This window comes from Saccopteryx bilineata, chromosome 1 (assembly GCF_036850765.1).
Source record: "Saccopteryx bilineata isolate mSacBil1 chromosome 1, mSacBil1_pri_phased_curated, whole genome shotgun sequence".
Classification (NCBI taxonomy): Eukaryota; Metazoa; Chordata; class Mammalia; order Chiroptera; family Emballonuridae; genus Saccopteryx; species Saccopteryx bilineata.
Genome location: NC_089490.1, coordinates 110,493,807 through 110,509,167, shown reverse-complemented (window position 1 = coordinate 110,509,167; position 15,361 = coordinate 110,493,807). Strand labels below are relative to the sequence as shown.

General features: G+C 33.2%; 1 pseudogene; it reads right to left on the bottom strand.

The window, feature by feature from the left end:
* Positions 1-7,437: 7,437 nt before the first annotated feature.
* On the bottom strand, positions 7,438-7,763 carry LOC136320028 (transcription initiation factor IIA subunit 2 pseudogene; annotated as a pseudogene).
* Between the last annotated feature and the right edge of the window lie 7,598 nt (positions 7,764-15,361).

Genomic DNA, 15,361 nt, shown 5'->3' with positions numbered 1-15,361 from the left:
TTGTTACCCATGAGCCTTCAGTACTGGTCAGCTACACAGAGATGTGAGAAAACAGTTTACATTTAATCTTCAGATTTCACCATCTGCATCCTTTCATGGAAGAAGGCCGTTATTTTTTTAACAGAGGAGCTGAGTGGGAAAGTTAATTTAAAGGCTGTGCTGATTTTGCATAGAATTCAAAGTGCACATTAAAAAAAAAAAAGATCACTATAACCACTATGACAACCACCACCAAATAGTCAAATAGTAAGAATCTAAATATAATCTCTATTTCAGAAAATAATGTTATGGGCTTTCAATGGAAATTGTACTTTATGAGAATTTTACATTCATCTTGTAAACTACTATAATATTAGCTAAGTGAAAATACATGAACACTAATAGTCTCCCCACATGCATCTGAAAAATGTTTGAATAGTAAAATTTAAGGTCTTGAGCTTTATTGGAGTGAAAGCCACTCGAGCCCTGGTTCTTTTAAAACATATCTAAAACATTTGCTTTATTTTTTGAAACAGTTTTCTATAATATTTTCATAGTCTCTTTTTCAGTTTATTCCAGCATAAATAAAATATACTTAGACAAATCTTCAGGCTTTAATGATTTTTGGTTCCCTTCCCCTCTAGTCTGTGTTCTAATTACAAAAAACAGAAATATATTAGCTTTCTCTTCAGTAGTCTGATATCACATTGCCCATGGTGTAATGGGTGAACCATGACTATGTGGTTGAAATACATAGATCTTATCTCAGTTGAAAAAGATTGAAATAGTTTTACCTGTTTCCACCATTCAATAGAATGAAAACACAGTGAAGAAATATATTTCAATTGTGGATTTAATTTATTCAAAAAAACACATTTGAGTTGGCACATTTGCAAAATTTTTTCATTGGGTTCTAGAATAGAGAAATGATGATTAACCGGAAATTGATTTTGATGTAAAAATATGTTTTTATAGAAATGATAAAACAGAATGAGTGTAATCAAAAGATTACCACAAGGTGTGAAAGAGTAATGTTTTCATGTTCTGGCTATATGCCCTTATTGGTTTTGTGTGGTCATTTTTCATTTTATTCTTCTCTCTCCAACTGCTAGAGTTCACTGAGAAACAGGCATCTGGAAAGCTCAACACTCAACACGGTTGTGATTGGAATATGAGAGCTTGAAAGTATTCGCTTAGACTCTAGCTTCTCACATTTGTGAACCCGTCTAATTTTCTTCAGATCTTCCTAGTACTACTTTCTCCACTTGATCATAAAGTTGTCTCTGATCTACTTCTTAATTCTTTTTTCACTATTATACTTTTGAACAGCAATTTATCTTTTCAAAACAATTATATAATGTAATAATTATTTTCAGCATAAAACACATCTGCTCCATTATTATAAATATTTCACTAATTTTTAAATCTTTCACAATCAACAGAATCGACTATGATTATGTCACTGTACAAATTAGCTTCTCCAATTTTAAAATATTAATTCACTCAAATTATTGAACACTTGGCAAGATGTCAACATTGTGTTAAGCATTTGCAGGTATTACCTCATTTAATCCTGAAATAATTTTAAATTTATAAAAAAATAATAACACATTATATTATTAGATAATAATACTAACTAATAGGTATTGTTAACATTTTGTTCGGTGTCCTTCTATCTTAATTTCAATACAAACATGTATATAAACACAAAAACATCCAAAACTTACAGTACACTGTAGAGTATGTTCATTTCATGTAAGACTCAATTAGCCTTCAGTTAGCACCATGATCAAAAAGCAATCTTCAAGGACTCAGAATTCAAAATATGGAAAGGAGAAGAATGCTAAGAAAATATTATCTCTGAGAACAGAATATATATCATTTATGAAGTACACAATATTTTAGAGAAAGAGAGAGGAAGGAAGAGAGCAACACGAAGGTAGATAGAGAGGGAGAGGGAGAGAGAAAAACATCACCTTTTTGTTCTACCTACTTGTCAACTGATTGACTGAAGTATAATTCTATTTAAAAGTATTTTTTGTGTACTTTATTTTTCAAAAGTTTCTTTAAGCTTTATTCTCTGACTTAAAAATTAAAAATCCATTTTTATTTTCTAACTTCCTTTATACACTAAACACCATAAAGTGTAAGTTCATTTTTCTTTCTGTCCCATCTAATATTTCATAATTTGAGCTAATAAGTTACATCTATTAGTATTCAGTATTTTGCCTTTTTTTTAAGCGAAGGAGAGAGACAGACAGGAGGAGAGAGATGAGAAGCATCAACTTGTAGCTGCTTCACTTTAGTTCATTGATTGCTTCTCATGCTTGCCTTAACTGGGGCGCCAAGGGAGGGGGCTCCAGCTGAGCCAGTGAATCAATCCTTGCTCAAGCTAGCAACTTTAGGATCAAACCGGTAACCTTTGAATTCAAACCAGTGACGTTGGGTTCAAGACAGCTACCATGCTCAAGTCAGCACCCCTGTGCTCAAGCTAGCGAGCCTGTGCTTAAACCAGATGAGCCCACATTCAAGCCAATGACCTTGGGGATTCAAAGCTGAGACCTCAGTGCCTCTGGTCAACATTCTATTTTGCCACTATAGGTCAGACAATATTTTGCTTTTGATGAAAGAAATGCTTTTTACCATGTAAGCAGCATTAAATAGAATTTTAACACGACAATAATCACTCACTAAAATGTTTTAATATCAGTCATACAGAAAATTCTCTCTGACCTTTTGAAAATTGGTGATAAACTTCTATATATATATTTTCAAATGCCTAATAGGGTTAGGTGTTACAAGTTTTTGCATAAAGTATAGTCTTTAAATGTAATTTATAAAATAAATTCTTATTTTAGAGTAATTTTAGATTTACAGAAAAGTTGCACAGATAGTACATAAAGTTTACTTACAGTCTTCATCTAATTTCCCTTAATGTAATCATCTTACATTACTATAGTAAAACCCAAATTACTAAACAAAGGTACATTAATAATAGTAAAACTAAAAATAAAATAAAATAAAATAAATAATAGTAAAACTACAGCTTTTATTAGAATTTTCTTACTTTTTCTACTCAAGTCCTTTTTCTTTTTTAAGATTCAATTCAGGAAACAATGTGACATTTATTTATTTATCTGTTCCTTTGTTGTGTGACACCATCTGTCCTTACTTGTGATGAAATTTTATGTAAAATGGCTCAATTTTTCAATTTTTATTCATCCTGATGTATTTCTCATGTTTAGACTGGAGATATGGGCTTCTAGAAACACTGTTACAAAGATGAAAGCACCCAACTGATAGTTTTATCAGGATTGCAGGGAACCACATGGCATTGGTGGTGATATTAACCTTATCATTTGGTTAGTATAGGCCAGTTTTTTCCAAGGTAAAGAGACCATTTTCTGCTTTCTTTACTCTGTTTTTTGGAGGAATGCCATCAAGTTCAGCCCACCCTGGTTAGGCTTAAATTCTCCTCCTAAAGAGGGAATATTTTAAAATCTTCTGTAAAGATTTGTCTTTTCTCTCCCATTTTATAAATTATTCAATTATTTAACCATAACAGTATGGGCTCACAAATATTAACTTTATACCTAAATTATAATCCAATACTCCTTTATTTATTTTGTTGCTTAAATTGTTCTAGCATGGGCCATTCGGAGGTCTTTCAGGTTAGCACCTTTGTGTCTTTGGCACGCCCCGATCTTTTTATTTTTTGAGTACTTCTTTACCTTCTGGCATTTAATATGGTCTGAGCTCATCCAGCATCTTCTCTGCTGTGTCCTTAGAATCATTTACTTCTCTAAGGAGCTCTAGTTCCTTTTACTGGTGAATAGTATTAGAAACCATGTTCTGGGTGCCGGGTATGTTTGATGCTCCTGGGACTTCATTGATTCTAGGGTCGTTATGCGAACAGAGCCAGGTGATACTAAGCCATGTAGCACACACATATATATTTGTTTATGTATAATCTATTGCATATATATTAAGCTAAACATGAGTTCATACAGATGTTTCTCATTCTAATCCAGTAGCATGAGATTTATTCAAACCTTCTCTCATTGTTATTTGTAGCTTGCCTCTGAAAGTGTTAAACTTGTCTCCCAACGACCACCATTTATTATTGTTTAAACCTAGTATACATGTAAATCAGTTTCAGAAGTTTTAAACCATTCCATCATGAGAAACAAACTGACCAAATAGAGTAGTGTTTATGTTCTTTTTCTAGACTTTTTCAACCTTTGACCTTACAAATTTCCAGTCAAATGCCAGTTTCCAAAGCTATTTCAGTCAGTTTTTATATTTTTTCACCACCTTCTGTAGAGTTGCATTATACGTTTGTATATATATTCACAGTCTGCTAATTGTGATACCCTGACCTCTCGATTAGTACACAATTCTGTGGACTTTAACAATGTATAGAATCATGTACCTACTAGCCCCGTGTAGTCAACCTTTTTATACCTACTGCCCACTTTTTTATCTGTTAGTAGTAAAATTTTCTAACCGCCCACCAATTCCACAGTAATGAGGATTTATAAAGTAGGGAAATAACTTTACTTTATAAAATTTATAAAGCAGAGTTATAGCAAGTAAAAGCATATAATAATAATTACTTACCAAGTACTTTATATCGGATTTCGTTAAACTTTGGCCCATAAATCCTTATAAAACAACCTACTATAGTTAAATCTATCTTTTTATTTATACTTTGGTTGCTCTACTACTGTCCACTGTGAAAGCTGGAAAGCCCACTAGTGGGTGGTTGGGACCAGTTTGACTACCACTCTACTAGCTTGTAGGATACTGAATAGTCCTTTTACCACAAAAGTTCCCCTGTGCTCCCACTTTGTATTTAATCATTTTTCCCTCCTCTAACGCCTGGCAATGTCTGATTTGTTTTCTGTCTCCATAGTTTTGTTTTTTGCAGAGATCATATGAATGAAATCATAGAATATGTATTCTTTCATTTAATTTAGTAAAATCACATGATTTATTCCTGTTGTGTGAATCAAGAACCCATTTTATAAAAATACATTTATTTTGGAAAACTACATAACATAGAATTTACCAATGTAACCATTTTTAAGTGTGTAAGTTAGTGACTTTAAGTACAGTAACAATGTAGTATAACTATCACCACTACCCATTTACAGAACTTTTTAAAAATCATCCTAAACAGTCACTCTATTTTCATTAAACAATTACTGCCATGTTTTTTCTTCCCAGTCCCTGGTAACCAGTATTCTATTTTCTGTTGCTATAATTTGCCTATATTTTCTGCCTTTATTGAATTCCAGATTCTTAATATAACTAGAATGATATATTTTTCTGTTTCTTCTAGCTTATTTTGCTCAGCATATTTTCATTGGTCATCCCTGTAGTAGCATGAATCAGAAGTTAATTCCTTTTTACAGATGAAGAATGTCCTATTCTATATATATTCTATATATACATATAGTACATTTTGTTTATTCATTCATAAAAACAAAATGTTGGTACTTCAATTGTTTCCATCTTTTGGAATAATGCTGCAATGTGTATTTGGTGTACAAACATCTGTTAGAGTTCCTGCTTATAATTTTTTGCTATATACTTTATATTTTTATAGACTTGCAGGAACATATGGCACTATCTATGTTTAATCTTTGAGTAATTGACAAGTAGTAGTTTTTATATGGGCTGCATCATTTTACATTTCCCTCTCTCTCTCTCTCTCTCTCTCTCTCTCTTTTGCCTTATGATAGACTCCCACATGTGCCCCACCAGAATCCAACCAGCAAGGGGGTTATGCTTTGCGTATCTGAGGCCATTGCTCCGTTGCAACTGGAGTTAGGTTTTAGTGTCCAAGGGCGAGGCCATGGAGCCATCCTTAGTACCCAGGGCCAACTTACTCCAATTGAGCAATAGCTGCAAAAGGAGAAGAGAGAGATAGAGATAGAGATGGAGAGAGAGAAGCGAGAGCGGGAGGCGTGGAGAAGCAGATGGGTGCTTCTCCCGTGTGCCCTGACTGGGAATCAAACCTGTGACATCCACACGCAGGCCGATGCTCTGCCACTGAGCAAACCTGCCAGAGCTTTACATTTCTTCCAGCAATGCACAAGAGTTTCAATTTTACATTTTTGCCACCATTTATTTTATTTTAATAGTAACCATCTTAATGGCATCTTAATGTGCAATGGCATCTCATTACAATTTTGATTTGCATTTCCCTAATAACTAATGATGTTGACTAATGACTAATGATCATATTTGTATATCTTCTTTATTTTTAAAAAAGATTTTATTTATTGATTTTATATAGAGAGGAGAGGGTGGGGAGAGAGAAGTATCAACTCATAGTTGCTTCCCTTTAGTTGTTCATTGTTTGTTTGTTGTATGTTTCTTGATCGGGAAAGTCCAGGGTTTTTAACTGGCAAACTCAGCATTCCAGACCTATGCTCTATCCGCTGTGCTACCACAGATCAGCAATTTGTATATCTTCTTTAGGTAGTGTATATTCAAGTCCTTTGCTTAGTTTTGAATTGAGCTGCTTTTTGTTGAACTGTAAGAGTACCTTATATATTCTGGATGCCAAACTCTTAGCAGATACATGATTTGCAAATGTATTCTCCCATTTGAATACTCTTTAGCATTTCTGTATAAGGGCTTATGTTGACAAACCCTCAGCTTTTAAAATCTGGGAATGGGTAAATTTCTTCCTCTTTTTTTAAAAGAGAATGATGCCAGATCTATACTTTTAGATCGACAGTTTTCTATCAGCCCTTTAAATCTGTCATCCCAGTGCTTTCTGGCCATAAAGTTTATGATGATAAATTGACTGACAACCTTATTGAGAATCACTTGTGCATGATGTATAATTTCCCTCTTGTGCCTTCAAGATACTCCATTGTCTTTGCCTTTCAACAATTTTATTTCAATGGCTTTCTCTGAGTCTTTCCTACTTAGATATTATTCAGCTTGAATTTGTAGATTTTCATTTTAATCAGATTTGAAAAATTTCAGTCATTATGTCTTCAAATTATCTTTCTGTGTTTTTTTTTGCTTTCTCTCTTTTATCTTCTTAGACTCTCGTAATGCATATTATATCTATTTGATGATACCCCACAAGTTCTATTTTATTTTTACTATTTTTTTCTATTTCTCCAATTTATAATTTCAATAATTCTGGGTTGGGTTTTTTTTGAGTTTTAATATGTGTTTATTAAAAACATTATCAGGAGGACAATGATGTTTGATTTCTCTTTTAAAAAATGTTCTTTTTCTTCATGCTGTATAATAAAGGTAATGCAAGAGGCTAAGGAGTTATGAGCTTCTTCCTACCTGATTCTTTAACTGTACAGCACAGTGTAGTCATTTCTGCAATGCTAGAATAAATAAAAATGTCTCTCTTATGCTTCTCTTTAAAAAGTGATGAATAATAACAGAAAATAGCATAACAAAACTATCTTTTTCTATTCATTTTGTGGTATTAGAGCCAGTAGTTTTACCGTCACATTCTACAATTTTTACTTATCCACTTTAATAAGTTGTCACCTCTCTAAATTTACCATCATTCAATACGGAAGTCCACACATTACCACAGAATCTGTACATATTTAGAGAGCCCCTGAAATTGGCTCTGTTCCTGATCCTCTGAGCCAATACTGTATCTATAACCTTATTTAACTGAAAGAGAATTTGAAGGGCAAGTTGCGGGGTGATCTGTTGAGACTGTATGAGCTCATTGAGGCTTACTTGTAGACTGTTTCCAAAGTGGTATTTCTGTGTAACTGATATTCCATGGCTGAGACGGAAGAAACCATTTTTCTTGTTCAGTCTTGCATTGATGTCCTATGAGGAAGGCACTCCCTGCTGCTGCGTAGCCCACTGAAGCAGAATGGTCAGGAGCACAGCAGGATGTACCAACCACCTCTCCCCTACTGCCTGTTCCACAGCCGCAGGAAAAAAAAACAACTCAATAATTCTGTTTCTAAGTTCACCAGTTATTTCTTACGCCTGTTCATCTGTGTTGTTGAAATTTTCCTGTGAATTTACCATTTCAGTTATTTGAATTCCAGTTCCAGAATTATAGTTTGGTCTCTTATTATAATTTTTGTCTCTTTATTGATATTCTCATTTTGTCATATGTAATTTTCTGATTTCTTTTATTTATTTTTTTTACTGTTGTTCTTGTTTGTCTCTCTTGAGTATATTTAAGACAGTTGTATTAAAATCTTTAGTTATTAAATCTGATTTCTAGGCTTCCTCACATTCTCTGTCAACTTAGTTCCTATTAAAAGGCCCCATTTTCCTGTCTCATTGTATGCCTTGTGTTTTTTTTGTTGTTGAAAACTAAGCATCTGATTATAACAATGTAGCAAATCTAAAAACCATATTATTTCCATTCCCCAGGGTTTGTTGAGGTTTTTTTTTTTACATATATATTATTAAAGATAGTCCATTTTTAAGTGAATTTTCGTAACTATTTTTGCAAAAAATATTCCTTGTCATGTCTGGTTATTGAAGTCTAGTCTCTGTTCATTTAGTTTGTATCAGTTAATATTTTGAAAAGATTTTCTTTAATACCAAGACCTAAAGAAACAAACAAGACAAAACACACACACACAAACCTACCAACACACTCAAGAAAGACAGAAGACAATCAAAAAGAACACCAACTAGCCATTAGCCTTTGTTGATTGGCTTTGTGCTGGGACACTCCTTAAATACTTGGTAATTATTGTTCTGAACTAGGAATAGGACTAAGTTTAATGTTTAAGGTCTTTTTGGTTTGTTGCTAAGAATGTGTCTTGTTCTGAGCATTCACATCGCTTTCTAAATACTTCTAAACACATGGCTGCTTTTCAGTTTCCATAGAATCTTACCCTCGCTTTTTCTACAAGCTTCAGGCATTCTCTTGTATATCTTGACCTGTAATATCTTGCTTCGGGGTTCTTTGTGTCTTAGTCCACCTTATAGATTTTATAAACACTGACCATTACTTTCCCTGCCAGAGTTCTGAGTTAGTGGAACAGAGATAAATGCTCTGCATCACTCCTTCATGAATTCTCCAGACAGGTTGGCACTGTTGTGGACGATAATTTGTAAATATTGTTTGTTTTTCTCCCTCTGGTTTGAGGAATGCAACTAGTATTAGACTGCCACCATTTGAAGATCAAGACCACTGCTGTATTAGAGAGGGAGGAATATGGGCAAGTAAAAATGTACAAACTTTCCTTTGACTTTGAGAGTGGCTTTCTCATGATTGGGCATTGGCTTGCTTGCTCTAAAATGTTAGACTGTTTTTTAGAGCTCCAACAAAATTGGATCTGCCAGAATCGGCTTGTTTTCAATGTTGCTGTGGAAGAGTGCAGCTTGGAACTTAAAATTGAATTGCAGTAGTATACATCTTTTCTGGTTCTTTCTCAGTTCTTAAAATGCATAGTAGAAATTATGTATAGCATAATTATAATAAGTTCCACGTTTGCTATAGAGGAATTCAAATTTAATCCGTTTCTTATTCTGTTTTTCTCCTCTTTCTCTCCAGATCCATTTTGTATTTTTATGCCCACATGTGGAGAAAGTCAATTCAGTGGCACATTTTAGTATCTCAAATGTTTAGTTGAAAATAAGTGGCATACACAGGTTTTGCATTGCATAGCAGCTTTTATGTTTAGTCAATATTACTATGATGCTTGTGGTGGTAGGCATTGAAAAGGAAAAATAGAAAAAACTTCTATGCTCCAGAGTTACAGTTTTACTTTTCAAGTTAGAATTTCACAATACCTTTTAGGATGGTATGGATATATGGGGAGAGCATTATACTGAGTGAAATAAACTAGTCAGAGAAAGACAATTATCATATGATTTCACTCTTATGTGTACTCTAATGAACAAAATGAACTAACACCCAAAATAGAGATAGACGTATGTATAGAGAGCAAGCTGACAGCTGTTAATTGGTGGGGCAGAGTGAGGGAGGTGGAGGAATAGAGAAAAATGGATGAAGAAAAGAGGAAAAACTTGTGGACACAGATAGCAATGTGGTGATTGTGTGCGGGGGGGGGGAGGGGGGAGTGGAGGAGGGTATGGGAGGAAAATGGCGAGGATGAAGACTTGACTTGAGGAGATTAACACACAATGTGCTTTACAGAAATGTCTTGTATAATTGGGCACCTGAATCTCATGTAATAATGTTAACCATTGTCACCTCAGTAAATTCAATTAAAAATAAATTATTGCTTTGAAAGAATTTTACAGTACCTGAATTTTAATAATAAATTATATAATTTTGGAATATGTTATATATAAATCTCTTAAGAATGTAATACAAGAGAAAAACAACAGGTCAATCTGGCCTATTGTTTGTTTAAGACAAAATGTCTAAGCAATGATCCTTGACTAATAGTAATCTCAAAAATATGTTCAGGTTTGTTTTGATACGTGTGTGTAGGAAGCAGAAATTTTTGTTTAAAGCAACTCCAGTGTTTTATGTATAACACTAATGAAAAATATTTGTTTGCAGAGTTTGCTTAATAAACCATACTTTTTAAGTTCCAGTGAAACCAACAAAAAAGAAATAAGTGCACATCCATACAATTTTGCGATTGAAGTCAGTGTTAAAATGTAAATAAAATGTTGAAAGCGTCCTCAGAGACTGTGTTGTTTGTATTATATTCCTCTAATTTATTATATACTGTTCCTTGTAAAGAGAGGAAAATCAGAATCATTGCATTTCTTAATATAACCAAACTTATTTAGTATCTGCAAATAGCAATTGACTTACAAAAATGAATCTCTCAGAGCTATATACAGAGTTTGTATGATGATCCAACTTTGTTAACTCCAGGTATGTGGACTTCAACACTGGTTTTCTGAAACAATATGGCATTTTTAAAAATTATACTGTAAAGTCTTCAATTCAGTTAAGTCAATAAAACCTTAGATTTTCAAGTTGAAGTGAGGGAATTCTACTGTAGGACATAAGGCCATATAAAGTTTGAACAAAAAGATTATTAGTGATGACATTCTTAAAGTAACAATTATTAAATTTAGAAAGGTAAATAGAAAGCAAGGATACATTTGTTATGTGTCTATCATTTCTAAATGAAAAAGGAAAAATACATTAACAGAAGAAAAAAATTTAAATAATAGCCTGATATGAAAATGAAAGATGATGAAGAAAAGATATAATATTTTTCTATTTTATTTAACAATTTTTAGTATTTTGTGTTGTTCTATATTCTTACAAATGTAAAGCATATTCTTTATTGAAAAAATTTAAATGATGCATTAGAATAAAAAAAAAGAAAATAAGCAGTAGTCATGCACAGTGGCATCTACTGCCAACACTTTAAAAATATACAATTCCATTTTCTTTCTATGGTGGTATGATTTTTAAGTTACACATTTCTATTTATTCAGCTTTATTGAAGTGTATTTGACAAATAAAATGGTTAGTTATTTAAATTTTTACATTGTGACTATTGGATAAGTTGAAAGGATACTTCCCATCTACCGGTTAACGCTTCCATCATACTTTATATATATTTTGAGGGGTTGGGTGGGAATGAGAACACTGAAGTTCTACTTTCTTAGCAAATTTCAATTACACAACACAATGTTATCAACTGCAGTCCCTTATTTTGTGTATAATAGACCCTCAGACTTTATTCATCTCATAATTGAAAATTGGTATCTTTTGACCAACCTTTTCCTCTTTCTTTCCCACATGAAAACCACTTTCTACTCTGTTTCCATGAATTTGACTTCTTTAAAAAAATATTTTTTTTTTAAATGACACCATGCAGTATTTGGTTTTCTTTATCTGGTTTATTTTACACTTAACATTAATGCCCTCATGATCCATTTGTGTTGTCACAAATGCCAAGATTTCCTTCTTTTGAATGACTTTATAATATTCCATTGTGAGTGTGAGTGTGTGTGTGTATGTGTATAAATGTATACATATACTTTTGGAAGGTGGGTGACATTCACTCCCTTCCCCCCACAAATGTATATAAATATTGTTTCTATTTCTTGTCTAGTGAGACTAATGCAGCCTGAGCATGAGATTGCAGATGTCTATGGGAGATCCTCTTTTCATTTTCTTTGGATATATACCCAGAAGTGGAATTGTTGGATTATATAGTAGCTCTAATTTTAATTTTTTTGAGGAATCTCCATATTGTTTTCCACAGTGGCTGCACCAGTTTACATTTCCATTAACAGTGCAAAAGGGTTCCTTTTTCTCCAAGCCCTCGTCAACATCTGTTATTGTTATCTCTTCGCTTTTTCTTAATAGCCATTCTAACAAGGGTGAGATGCTATGTCATGGTGATTTTTGATTTATTTTTTCTTATTGATAACTGATATTAAGTTGTTGAACAGCTTTTCATGTATCTGTTGGCATTTGTATATTTTCTTTGGAAAAATGTTTCTTCAGTTCTTCTGCCATTTTATTAGTCAGATATTTTCTGCTATTGAGTTGTATGAATTTTAAAAATATTATATTTTGAATATTAACCTTTTATCAGATATATAATTTTTTAAATATTTCTTTCTTTGTATTTTTCCAAAGTGAGAAGCAGGGGATGCAGGGGTTGGGGAAGTCAGACAGACTCCTGCATGTGCCCGACTGGGATCCATCTGGCATGCCCACTAGGGGGTGATGCTCTGCTTATTTGGGGCGTTGCTCTGCTGCAACCAGAGCCATTCTAGTGCCTGAGGCAGAGGCCATGGAGCCATCCTCAGTGCCTGGGTCAACTTTGCTCCAATGGAGTTTTGGCTGCAGGAGGTGAAAAGAGAGAGAGAGAGAGAAAGGAGAGGGGGAAGGGTGGAGAAGCAGAAGAGTGCTTCTCCTGTGTGCTCTGGCCGGGAATCGACCCGGGACTTCCACACATGAGATTGACGCTCTACTGATGAGCCAACTGGCCAGGGCCCTAAAATGTTTTTTCTTATTTTATAGGTTGGCTTTTTATTTTGTTGATGGTTTTCTTTACTGTGCAGCTTTTTAGTGAGATGTAGGCTTTTTATTTAATTAATTTGTCTACATGAACATATATCTATGTCACAAAGTAATCTTCAACATAGTGATTATATAGTATTTCATTATATTAATAGAAAATTAACTAACCTTCATTTATGGATGCACATCTTTTCTAGTAATCTGGTCCTTGGACACAGTACTGCTATAAGCATTCTCTGTGATAAAGTTTTCCTACAACATGAATTTTTTCTTTATGCCGAGTCACTCCTTTTGCTTTTACCTTCCTATCTCTGTTAGAATTTCTATAAAAACTGATAATTGTAATACATATATATATGCTTATAAAATGAAGGAAATATAAATCAATTTTTACTCTACAGTCCCACTTGCCTATGATCATCGACATAAACAATTTTCTATACTAATATGAGTTAAACACATTTGCACATATTGTTTTTTCTTCTTTATCATTTTCTCTTTCTCTTGTTCCTTTTTAATTTCCCTCCTGTTTTCCTTTTTTTATATGCTATTAAATGTGTTCAATATAGTATGCAATTTGTTCTTTATTTCCTTAAACAACAAAACAGATAGAATCTTCCTTCTAGTTCATTCTTTATAGCATTATCTCTTTAAAATGCATAGCTATTTAATTATCCAAGTAAAAAGGTAGTTAATTATATCATAAGGCTACACAATAAATCAATTTATTTCATTCTACTAGAATGGATGCATTCATGAATGTGATATAGGATACTTCCATATAATATTTTTTCATATTTTTCATTATAAGTGATGTTCAATTATTAATGATTGATACCCCCTCATTTATCTGAATCCTGACCTACTTTGATGTAATCATATCTTTAAATATGGAATAAATAAGTTAAGAAAGAAAAAAAATTATTTATATTTTCTCTGTGTTATCTTAAGGTACCTCATCCCTTGGTTTTACTGTTCTCCAAGTGGTTACTATTTGGATATTTTAAAATTTAGAGAAAATATAGAGGTTAAAATTTTCAAAATGTGTATGGAAGTAAAACAAGAACATTTTATCACAGAGATGTTTGATCATTGTATATATATATTAAGAAGCAGTAGTGTGATCCAAACAATTTAACAACCAGCTCTCTGCCTTTATGACCATTTTAAATATAAAAAAACAATATACCAAAAGGTAGTTTATTATTTCATGCACTTAATACTTAATAGAACAATACAAGAGGTTCACAAAACACTATAGATTGTTATAAGAGTTTTAAAATATTAATAAAAATATTAAATAATTCCTGAAAAAAACAATAAAACTTATTTAAAATATTTCCATATTGCTTCTCCATTGGTGTCCTCACTTGCAGTTTTTTTCACCTGTGGACGGACTGAACATTACTATGGGAGCTTAGAATATGCTGTTGCACAGATGAACATTACAAAAGGAATGTAAATTTGTGATTTTCACATTGGGTAGCTGCCCAGGCGCCCACTTTAGAGAGAACCCTGATCACAAGTGCCATTTTAACAACTGGTTTGCCGAACTCAACAAAAAAATATCGGTTCTGTTGAACTGGTGATAACCGGTTGAATCCCACCACTGTTAAGAAGCATATTTAAGGATAGAAGAAGCCATTTTTACAAATTTGGACCAGTTTTCTCATGTGAAAGTGAGACACTTAGAGGCACTGAAGGTATAAATTTCAGCAAAATTGTAAAAAGAAAAAAAGGAATTACATTACTACATGATTGTCACCTTTTGATCATAATTAAATTTCACATTGTTTAGTAGAGCAGGGTCTCTCAGTTTCACATTGCTGACATTATGGGATAGAAAGAATTCTATCTTAATACTAGAATCAATTTCACATAATTTAGTATTTCCCTCATATAATGATACTAATGAGGATAATGTAATCTCAACTGAAATTTTATACCTAGTGTTTAAGGATATTTAATAATATCTATATGTGAAATTTTTATCTGTGTGGGAAGTCCTCAAGACCACACTCATGTTTAATGATTCTCTAAAAGAACTATAGGACTGGGCATACAGTTTTCTTAAGCTGAGATTTATGGCAGCAGAATTGCAAAAGCAAAACTACCAAAGGGAAAAGGTATGTGAAAGTGAAGTTGTGGGGAGACCAGGCTCAAGTTATAAGGACCCTCTCCCAGCAGAGTCACACAGGTCATGTGAATTTCCTCAACAACAACTTATGGCAATGCCTGTCAAATGTTGCTCACCAAGGAAACTCACTGGAGAATCAGTGTTCAGGGTGCTGACTGGGGGCTGATCACCTAGGCAGCCCCTGGTTGGCATGTAACAAAGTTTCAGTCATCTAGAATGAAAACATGTGTTTATCACAAAGTATAATATATGGTTTGCAGAAACAGTTTAGGCCCAGTGAGCCACTCTTACCAGGT